The following is an 11672-nucleotide window of genomic DNA, read 5'->3' on the forward strand; positions in this document are numbered from 1 at the left end:
ACATATCCTAAAAGCTCGGGGAAAAAGACCCAAAGCTTTTAATGCGATCGAGGTGATCACTAAGAAAGTGAAGGTAACTCCCTGAATGGGTGTTCTTTCTAAAAATAGTAAAGGCATGGCTATTCCCATTCCTCATGATTAATGTGTTTAAAAATTGAATTTTGTCATCTTTTTTCCAGCTCTCATCCCAAAGGGTGAAAGTAACATCAACATATCTGAACCAAAACATACCTGGGGATGTTATCGTTGGAAGAAAAAGAATACTCTCAAAGTATTCCAGGTAAAGATTGGCTAGAACAGACGAACAGCCAAACCTTCGCCTATAGAACAAATTTTGAAAGGAAAAAATATTAGTTGAAACACAAGTGCGTACAAACGCGATGATTTTAGAAACCGGAAGGGGGAATTTGTTCACAAAGATGTCGTCGATGTATCTAGCGTAAATAGCAGGTTTGTCTATAATACGGAAAACTTCACGTTCCACCATCCCCATGAAGAAATTAGCGAAAAGGACCCCAAGAGGGGAACCCATCACTACTCCATCAATTACCTCCTGAAGCCAAGTCTATAGTTAGACGTATTGAAACTCTACACAAGAAGATCATCAATGCATCAATTGCTATTTTCTTCAATGAAACCTGTCTACAGGAAAACCTGCTGCCGAAATATACAAATATATATATATACATATGTATGTATATATATATATACATATATACATATATATGTATATATATACATATATATATATATATATATATATATATCAAGGATTACTAGTACACAGGACGTGCACACCCAGATCCCTGGGTCCGCTAGCGGAGGCCATTGCTTTCTTTATAACCTAACATTCTATATTGGACAAATATATCAAAACTAGAAACCTAACATTGTATATAGGACAAATACATCAACTATTGACTTATTCAATGCAGTATAAGTTAATATAAACTTTTATAGTGAAATTGTAACCATAATCTCACAGAGTACAACACAACGGAAAACTACACAGCAACACACATACGAACATACATATACACACACCACCAACCTCTTCCTTCACGTGACCAAACCGTGAAGTACCCCTGATTCCTAAGAACACCTTTTACCCATACACAATATACTATGTAACCTAGATTAATAACCATAATATATAAATGAGCAGAAATAACTAAACATTCTAAATAGTATCCAAAACTTGTATCACTATAATGAATGTATTCATTATTGCTAATGCAGGACTTTGCAGATGTACCCCACCGACAGATAGAAGATCTGTCACTCTTGAGGTGGAAAGCAGACAAGGAAGGTCTGCCAGTGTAATCATTTTGTACGTATTAGACTTTTTAGAAAGGTCTTGTGATTTTGATTAACCCACCAGGAAAGGCTAGAACATTACACTGGTGGCAGCGCCACCCACCCCCCGAAATACGTGACACTTATAAACAAAGTGCCAACGAATGTGACCACGTATACCTACATTACTCGTTGAGTAATTCGAGTGTTCCAGGAAAAAGTGACCTTGTGTACTTTTCGAAACACTACAATTAAGTTGTAGTTCGCTAGAAACGGGTGGCCATAACCCAAGTGCACCAGTTACCGCTACCCAACGACTCAGCACAATTGTGAACCGTCACAATCAACCCCGCTACAACGAACAAACTTATTTCCCCATGAGGCAACATTGACGTGTGAACCATCATCGCCACCACTCATCCCAGTAAAGAAACTCACCGCGGTGCCAAATCAACAGAACAGGAAGTCAGGGTCTCCCATCTAACTGATAGATCACCCTGCTACCATCCCCTTTGGCACCCCCCCCCCACGGGTTCAACTGCACACCCGGCTCTCTACATCATCCCAAGACCACCTAGAAAATTCAACGGTTGAACTTCATCAACAGCACAAACCAACAATCTACCCCTTGCTCTATAGAACCACCTTCGGAACCATGAACAAGTAATATACCTTTTTTCCCCTTGTGCATATATATTTGTATATTGTCTTTCTTTCATGATTGATTACATGTACAAAAATAGTAACGATGTCACAAAATACCCGATCACGTTCTGCGGCTAGGAACCTAGTCGAATCAGTAGATCATAGCTTTATGAACATCGATAACACAAATGGAGCACAGGAAGATGTAACCCCCCCCCCCGGACTCCCCCCAAACTAACAATACCGCCCCACCGGCAAATCAAAGCCCTATGAACCCAACTACATCCCAGGCCAATAACCAACCCAGTACCCCACAGACGTCCACTCATCCTCCTAGACCAAACACCCCCCTCCAAACTCCCCTACCCAAATCCATAACCACTATACCCTCTCAACCACAAATCCTGATATCCCCACTTTTTCGAAAGCAAGTGGCATCACCATCACTGACTACATTGCAGCATGCGAAGTCCACTTTGCTAACAATAATATAACTCAAGACAAACACAAAATAACTATCATCAATAACCACATTCAGCCAAGGGATGACTACAAAGATCTCTCCCGTCTCCTAGAATCTAAACTAGAATCTAACATCACATACACACAATACTGCTCAGAACTTCAGAAACTTTTGCAGCGACAGACCTCAAAATAATTTTCATTTTCTATTCAAATTCCTGGAGTCCATGCGCAAACCCCCACCCTCCTCCTCCTTCCACTCTATCGTGACACAGGTAGCCGAAGTCTAAAAAAAAAAATCAGAGCTTCACTCAATAACCCATCCCCATGGGTATCACAGAATAACCAAGGTGTGAACTATGTCAAAGGAGAAGATGTAGCTAATCTCTTTGAACTTGCCATGTTTTTCATGGCCCTCCCCATCAAGTGTGAAAGAGAGGCCCAACGAGTTGACATTGACATAAATGACACCTCTCCGTCCAAATACATCCTTGACATAACAGACAAATGTGGAATTGATAGATTCAGCAATGCTCAACCAGCCAGAATAAACACAATATCCTCCATAAACAACACTCCAAACCCCCCTTACCCCCGCAACCCAAGAGTACCTATAAATAACCTCAGCCCCATTTGGTGCGATATCCACAAATCAAATTCCCACAACACCTGGGATTGCAGACAACGCCCTAGACAAAGTACAATGTGTTCTCTTCATAACACAACATCCCATTCAGACGCAGAATGCAAAGCCCAAAGACCCTACACCCAGTCAGCTAGCATGGGAAATAATCAGGCAAGACCCCAAAGATCACCTAGCAACCAAAGTCAGATTTACTGTACTTTTCATAACTCTTATAGCCATTCAGATAGAGACTGCCACTAACAAAACCACCAACCTATCACTAAACCTACCCATCACAACCAGGACAAACCATGCTCAGTTCATAACACCTACTCCCATTCCGACAACGAGTGCCGAACCCAAAACCCAACACTACGATCACAACAGGAACGCCCCACAACCTTCAACAGGAATCAAAACAGGCAGTTTGGGGAATCCATACAAGCCTTAAAAAAAAAAAAAAAAAAAAAAAAAAAAAAAAAAAAAAAAAAAAAAAAAAAAAAAAAAAAAAAAAAAAAAAAAAAAAAAAAAAAAAACATCAACCATAGATAAACCAGAAGCCCTATGTTTCACGGGCACAATAGGGAATATCCATTGTACATTCCTAATAGATACAGGCACGAAGATTAACATACTTTCACAATCTATATGTACACAATTAGGTGATTCCTACCCTACCGACAAACCACACCTCATGGGAACCATGATAAGTGGCACACACCTAAACTTCACCTCAACCATAACCACCCCCATAACCATTGATAGTAACCCATTCCCACCCACTACCTTCTAAGTAGTCAAAAACTGGACCTTTGAATGTGATGGTATTTTAGGATTGGAATTCTTAGCCAACCAAAAAAATCTCTATACATACAAACCCCGCTATGCTCAAGTTAGGTGACATAGAAATCCCCCCTCACCTATCCCGACGCTTCTAGGCGCTCAGGTGAACACCCTCAGTATCCACCACTATCCTCCACATCACCCTCCCGGAGTGTCACAACATCCTGCCTGCAACCAAGCTTGCCCAACTCGGTTTTTGCTGACCTCAGCAGAACGCAGAATGCCTCCGCGAATCCCTGACTCAACATCGGGCAATACCACCAACATTACGACACCTTTCCCCAACCACACCTACATGCCAAGTCAGACAACACCACACCACCTACTCCCCCCCTCCCTTTCTCAACACACAAATTCTCAACAAAGGCAAACTTACAATCCCCCCAGGGGAAAGTATGATTATCTCAGCAATCATACCTGGTGCACTTCCAGGCCAAGATATAATTGTGTCTCCCAGTACCTGTAAGAAAAAAATCTCCATATACCTGCTGTTTGGGATACAATTAGAGAGAACAAAGAAGCAATAATCTTAATAGAGAACATCTCACATACCCCAGTTAAGGTAAACAAGCACACACAATTAGGAACAGCCAAATTATACATAGACCCCATTCAAGAAACACACACCACTCCAATCAACACCATCATCACCAAACCAAACCCCACTCCAATCTCCCCAGAAGATATCCCAATCATAGATTTCCAACAAGCCAGAACCAATCTTAGGAACATCCTTCACTCCCATCGTGAGGCAATCGCCTTAAACGATGAACCTTTAGGAAAGACTTCTTTGGTTAAACACCATATACACATACCACCCCACACACACCCAATTTTCATACCAGCTTACAGAATTCCTCAAAGCAAAAAGGAATTGGTATCACAAAATATAGACGACATGCTGGAACAAGGTGTCATCAGACATTCTCAATCCCCTTGGAACTCCCCACTTTTTCTAGTTCCTAAAAAGGATGGATCCTTTAGACCAGTCATAGATTTCCGTAAGGTAAACATCAACACCACCCCAGACCGTATGCTTATGCCTGTCATGGCAGATGTCCTCCAATCACTGGGACAAGGAAACATGGTTTTCTCACCTTTAGACCTCAAATCCGCCTTCTGGCAGATTGAACTAGAAGAAGAGTCAAAAGAAGTCACAGCCTTCAGTACTGACAAAGGTCATTTCGAATTTAATCGAGTGCCCTTCGGACTAAAAAATGCCCCTAGTACATTACAAAGACTTATGAATAGCCTTTTCAAAGACAAACAAGGCAAATCCCTTTTCATCTACTTAGACGACCTAATAATATTTTCCCATACTGTAGAAGACCACCTTGACACCCTTGGGTACGTCTTACGAACCATCAAAGAAGCTGGACTCAAAATCCAACTTAACAAGTGCTCATTCCTAAAAAAGGAAATCACCTTTCTTGGCCATACAGTAAACAAAGATGGAATCCACACAAACCCAAACAAAATTAGAGCCATTGCTGAATTCCTCACCCCGAAGAACGAGAATCAACTCCGTTCTTTCGTTGGCATGGCCGCCTATTATAGACATTTTATCAGAAATTTTGCTGACCTAGCTACTCCACTTACCAAATTTACACGTAAGAACATACCTTTCAAATGGGACTCTGAGGAACAAGAATGCTTTGAAAAAATAAAGACAGCATTGCAAAAGGCCCCCATACTCGCCTTCCCGAACTTTACGCAGGAATTCTTTCTGTATACGGATGCATCCACCCTAGGGATAGGTGCAGTCCTACAACAAATAGACTCAAATGGGAAACATAGAGCGATAGCGTACGCAAGCCGCGTACTGAACCCTGCAGAGCGTAACTACTCCACCACCCACTTGGAAGCTCTAGCAGTAGTCTGGGCTCTAAAACATTTCCGAGAACTCATTCTGGGTCACAAAATCACAGTCTTGACAGACCACCAACCTTTAACAGAATTTTTCAAAGGAAAGACCTTACAAGGTAAGATAGCAAGATGGCATATAACCATATTGGAATACACCCCTAAAATAATCTACATTAAAGGAAAAGCTAACGTCGTAGCAGACGCACTTAGCCGAAACCCCCTAATTGCAACAGTCCCTACCACCAATTGTATTTCCCCCCAGGAACTCTGAGAAGAACAGAGAAAAGACCCAACTTGGTCACAGGTAATCCGCCACCTAGAAATGGGAACCACCTTACAAACCCACCCCCCTGTACCCATCCGAGAATTACACCTAAAGGATGGAATTCTTAAAAGAGGCACCACAATCCCAACCCAAACAATAATCCCAAACTCATTAGTTCCAAGAATCCTCCTAATGGTACACAATAGCCCCATTGCAGGCCACCCAGGCAAAGAAAAATGTCTTGCAAACACCAAACGGGCGTACTACTGGCCCAAGATGGCCACCGACATCAACCGTCACATCGAAGACTGCATCACATGTAACCAACTTCGTGGACCAGACCCGAAACCACTCCAAAGTGGAGAAGTACCCATTCCTTCAGAACCATGGGATACTATGGGGATTGGTCTTTTAAAACTACCTCCAAGCCGCCAAGGTTCCCAATACATCCTTACCGCAGTAGATTACTTCTCAAAGTATACAATACTAGTCCCCCTACCAGACAAATCAGCGGAAACAGTAGCCCAAGCCTTAGTCGACCATGTGTTCTGTAAGTATAACATTCCTCGTCAAATCCTTTCGGATAACGGATCCGAATTCAAGAACGAAGTCCTCCAAAACATAGCCAAATTATACCACATCAACAGATTATACGCCACAGCGTATCACCCACAAGGAAACGGACTAGTAGAGAGAACAAACAGAAATATCCTCGAAGTCCTCCGCCCCCTGCAAGAATGCCTTTGCGACACATGGGAAGACTGGCTCCCACAAGTACAAGCCAGCATAAATGGCTCTATAAACTCAGCAACGAAGAACTCCCCTCACTTCGTACTCTTTGGCCAACCCCTCCGTATGCCTTATGACATACTTGAAAAACCCCCTCCCCCCTCTACACCATAGAAGATTACGCAAAACGCGTAGAACTTGCCATGCACTTGATCCACAAAGAAGTCAAAAAGAACCTAGAACAAGAAAAAACAAAAGACAAAAACCAAACAACACAACAGATCTAACAAACTTAAACCAAAGTTCTTCGGTCCCCTGGTAGTAGCAGAAACGCTAAGTAATAACAACTACCACCTTATTGACCCATCAGATGACACCTTCATCACAACACACGGAGAAAAAATAAAACAAATAAAAATCAAAACTCGACGTGAACTTCATCCTAGACAGACATAGATTCCTACCAAAGCAACCTCCACCCACAACCACGAATCCTCAACCCCCCACCTTTCACATGACACTACGTTCCAAGCGCTAACTCACTACACTAGCCCAGATTCTCCCCCCCCCCTTAGAGAGCAGGACGTTATGCTCATCTGAGTGGGAAGTGATCACGATCCCTATCCATCAAACCTTTCCCCAACTATATAATCTCTCTTCACTTCCTTCAGGATCGTTCTCACCTGGCAGAATCATACCAAAATCATACCCATAATGAGAAATATCATAAACAAAACAAAACAAAACAAAACAAAACAAAACAAAACAAAACAAAACAAAACAAAACAAAACAAAACAAAAAGCATCCGAAGATAAGATACCTAACCCCACTCCCCAACTTCCAGGACAATCCTACCTCTCATCCTCGTAGTAAGCCTCATCGCAGCCCTTTCCGGCACTAAACAACCGAGGATGATTCCAGGAGCGATAGTCGCCCCTGCAGGTCAGGTAATGGTAATCAGAGACACAATAACGGTTAAGGTGGAATTTAACATCGCGAGAATACATTCAGATCTAGAGTCAATACGTAAACTAACCAATACCATATCAGACCACTTCCATACTACCTTCAAACACCCCAATCCCATGGCTAACTCCTCAAAATCAAGAGACAACATGTTCGACTTAATCTCCACCAAGCTAAACACATTACTCCTCCAACTCTCCACAATTGAACGGAGTGACATGACATCAACTCATAACTCAGAACTCCACCATGCCTCCTTCAGACATAAAAGAGGACTCATGAACTTCATGGGCTCCCTTTCTAAATCCCTATTTGGCATTGCAACTGAAGAGGATATAACCAATGTTCACCTCACAATAGACAAAATGGCCTCCAAACTAAATAAGATGGGAAAACTTGTTCTCCTAAACTCCCAAAATTCACAATACTTAGCAGGATCCGTAAATCTACTACTTGACCGTTTCTCCAGACTCCACGAATATTCTCTTAATCAATCCAACCACCTCCACAAACTAGAAATGTTCATATACTACATTGAACAAATAAAAACCATAAGCGACCACATAGATATAGTCAGACACTACTACCATATACTTACACTCGACATCGTCGATGCAGCCGCCAACAAGGCCACCTCAAACCTCCTCCCCAAAGGCAAACTGCACTCTCGGTCGCCTTAAGAAACCTCCACTAAAAAGCATCTTCCCCCCCCCCCCCGAACAACTAGACCTATACTACCCTCTCATTGAAACAACACTAGGCACAAATTCAATCTACGCGCACATCCCCCTCGACCCACAAAAAAGATTCACAGGTTGGAATATAATCCCATTCCCATACACCTACAATAACTCAACTATCACTCTTGATGTGGACCCCACAACAGTTATCAAATCTGAAGACGGCCAATGGTATTCATATACCTCCTCCCCCTACCTCGCCATTTGCAAATAAACTGTCTCTAAATTCCACATTTGCCCTGCATACCTTTTCAGTTTCTACCGTACCACAGAATTAACCTGTATGAATTAAATTGTAACATTGAACTCCAGCACCCTAGATAGTTGCACATACAAAGAAATCAATCCCAACAAACCCCTTCACGTACACATTAATATAAAATACTTCCTATTCTTCCCATGAACCACACTCGTTTCAGTAATTCGTAAAGAAAACCCCTCATCTTGGCAAAAACAAATCTGTGGACCTGTCTCAATTCCCGACTCATGCGAAATCTTCTTTGAAAACACAAGATTTCAACCCAACCACCACCACAACATCCTTCGATATAACCTCACCTCCGTCCTCGACCCCATTGAACCCCTTCCAATACCCCTAAACCTCCCCAAACCTCTTTCCATTTCCTTAAACCCACAGGACTATGTAACCCTACTAAACACCATCCAATCAAATATAATGGACACGCTGCAATTCACCAACCCCACACTCCCATCAATCGTTATATCCCTCAGTTCCTACTCATTTGTAGATTGGTATATGTTTGTGTATTAAAACGCACCGGCTAGAAGATCTGAACCCCATATACTGTAATATATCTTAACCATAAAGTTATAATCAAAGGATGCTAGAACCTTTCATACATTTGACCTTATTACCACTCCAATTATCCGACTCCCAGAAACGAGTCATAACCCAGAAAACTACTTCTAAATATCTTAACTAAAGGGAAAAACCCCATTACACCTTGATGACCCCAAATACTACTCACAGAAATGACCCCTTTATTCACCAGTGACAATAGACAAAATCCAGTCACAGAACTGACACATAAAGATCTCCCAGAAAAGAGAGAAGTGTAAAGTGGTGAAACCGAGTGTAAAAAAAAAAAAAGAAAAAAAAAAAAGAAGAAGAAGAAGAAGAAGAAGAAGAGAAAAAAAACGGAGTGGTTAACCCAGTCTATTAACTAACACCCTTTGATGAACAATGAGTATGCCATGATACCTATTAAACCACACCCAACAAACAATGACAATTTAACCCACCCCCTCAACACCTACTTAGGTTCAAAATAGGTATCACGTCATACTCGCTATATATGTACACACACACACACACACACACACACACACATATATATATATATATATATATATATTCATATATACATATATATATATATACATATATATATATATATATATATATATATATATATATATATATATATCTATGTATGAAAATTTAACAAACCCCCTCGCCGCTCCTTATTCCAGGTGACAGGAATCACCTCTCGCCGGGAGGGAGGTATTATGTAACCATAATCTCACATATTACAACACAACGGAAAACTACACAGCAACACACATACGAACATACATACACACACACCACCAACCTCTTCCTTCACGTGACCAAACTGTGAAGTACCCCTGATTCCTAAGAACACCTTTTACCCATACACAATATACTATGTAACCTAGATTAATAACCATAATATATAAATGAGCAGAAATAACTAAACATTCTAAATAGTATCCAAAACTTGTATCACTATAATGAATGTAGTAATATTAGAAACTGTACACCATTCATTATTGCTGATGAAGAACTTTGCAGATGTACCCCACCGACAGAAAGAAGATCTGTCAGTCTTGAGGTGGAAAGCAGACAAGGAAGGTCTGCCAGTGTAATCATTTTGTACGTATTAGACTTTTTAGAAAGGTCTTGTGATTTTGATTAACCCACCAATTTTTACGGCACTGTTATGCTTTGAAATGCCAATTTTAGCCGGACTTAACAGGTATTATTGTATGAGGTTAGTGGACACCAGGGTTGGCGATTTTTTTTTTTATCTTTTTAAAAAATATAAAAAATAATTTTTTTAAATTTAAATCAGATTTATTTGATTTAAATATATATATTTTTTATAGATTTTAAATATTGTGGGATTGCTATCTGATATGCGATCTGATTGCTAAAGGACATTTTTAGTATATCAATATAAGGAGCAGTGTTATATAGACTTGCCACAAGTATACAAGGAACGGTATAAGCCTATATGTAGTATATATATCACTGTGCAGCCCACAACAAGTTTCAACAAGATTCTTGTTGAAACTTGTTCTAGGTAAGCAGCTTCTCACTGAGTCAGTTGCTGCTTTGGAATCAACCAGGAAGGATGTCTTCTTGACCTGGCAGAGTGGTTCCTTCAGGCAGAAAAAACTATCCTGTCTGGAATTATTTTGAAAAACTACCAACAACTTCTGGCAAAGGGTACCGAGCTAAATGCAAAGACTGCAGCCAGGAACTACAGAGATAAATGCCAAGGTCAGCCACAGCATACAGAAGAAGAAATTGATGACCCAGGTAAATAACTTTACTTCTATTGTATGCATTTCTCCCTTTTCATACGCAACTATATAAATTTGGTGAACAATGGAGAGCATGTGCAGTAAAAATGTAAAGGTCTAAAGAGATAATACTTCAACTTCATTACTTCTAAATTTGGGTAATGACTATATCACTATAATATACTGTATCCACTCAACTTTGGGGCCTAGATGATTGTTATTCATTTCATTCAACATTGTGTAATATATTTCATAGGTTCCATTGGAATTCAGCCCACATGGGATTCAGCCTAAAGGGATTTAGCCTAACCTAACTCAACTAACCCATTATTTTTAGCAAATTTAAAAGTGGACTGAATCCTGTGTGGGCTGAATTCCAAGCCCACCTATTTCATATCCTGTTAATTAATTTCAAATGATTTAGTGGCTTGTGTGAATATGATCATTATCTAAAAAAAGAAAGAAAAAAAAAAAAAAGAAGAAAAAAAAAAACTACTGTACTCAAAAGTAGCCTAAATCACACTGTATTTATTCATTTATTTATCATTTATAAATTATGCAATATGCTAAAATTTTCTGTTTCTATTTCAGGATCTGTATCAACAGCTTCAATCCCTTCATCATCGGGTCCACTTGAATTATCTGCAAACCTGACTCCACCAT

The sequence above is a fragment of the Oratosquilla oratoria genome, chromosome 17, assembly GCF_046742065.1.
Source record: "Oratosquilla oratoria isolate Oo_2021 chromosome 17, ASM4674206v1, whole genome shotgun sequence".
Taxonomy (NCBI): Eukaryota; Metazoa; Arthropoda; class Malacostraca; order Stomatopoda; family Squillidae; genus Oratosquilla; species Oratosquilla oratoria.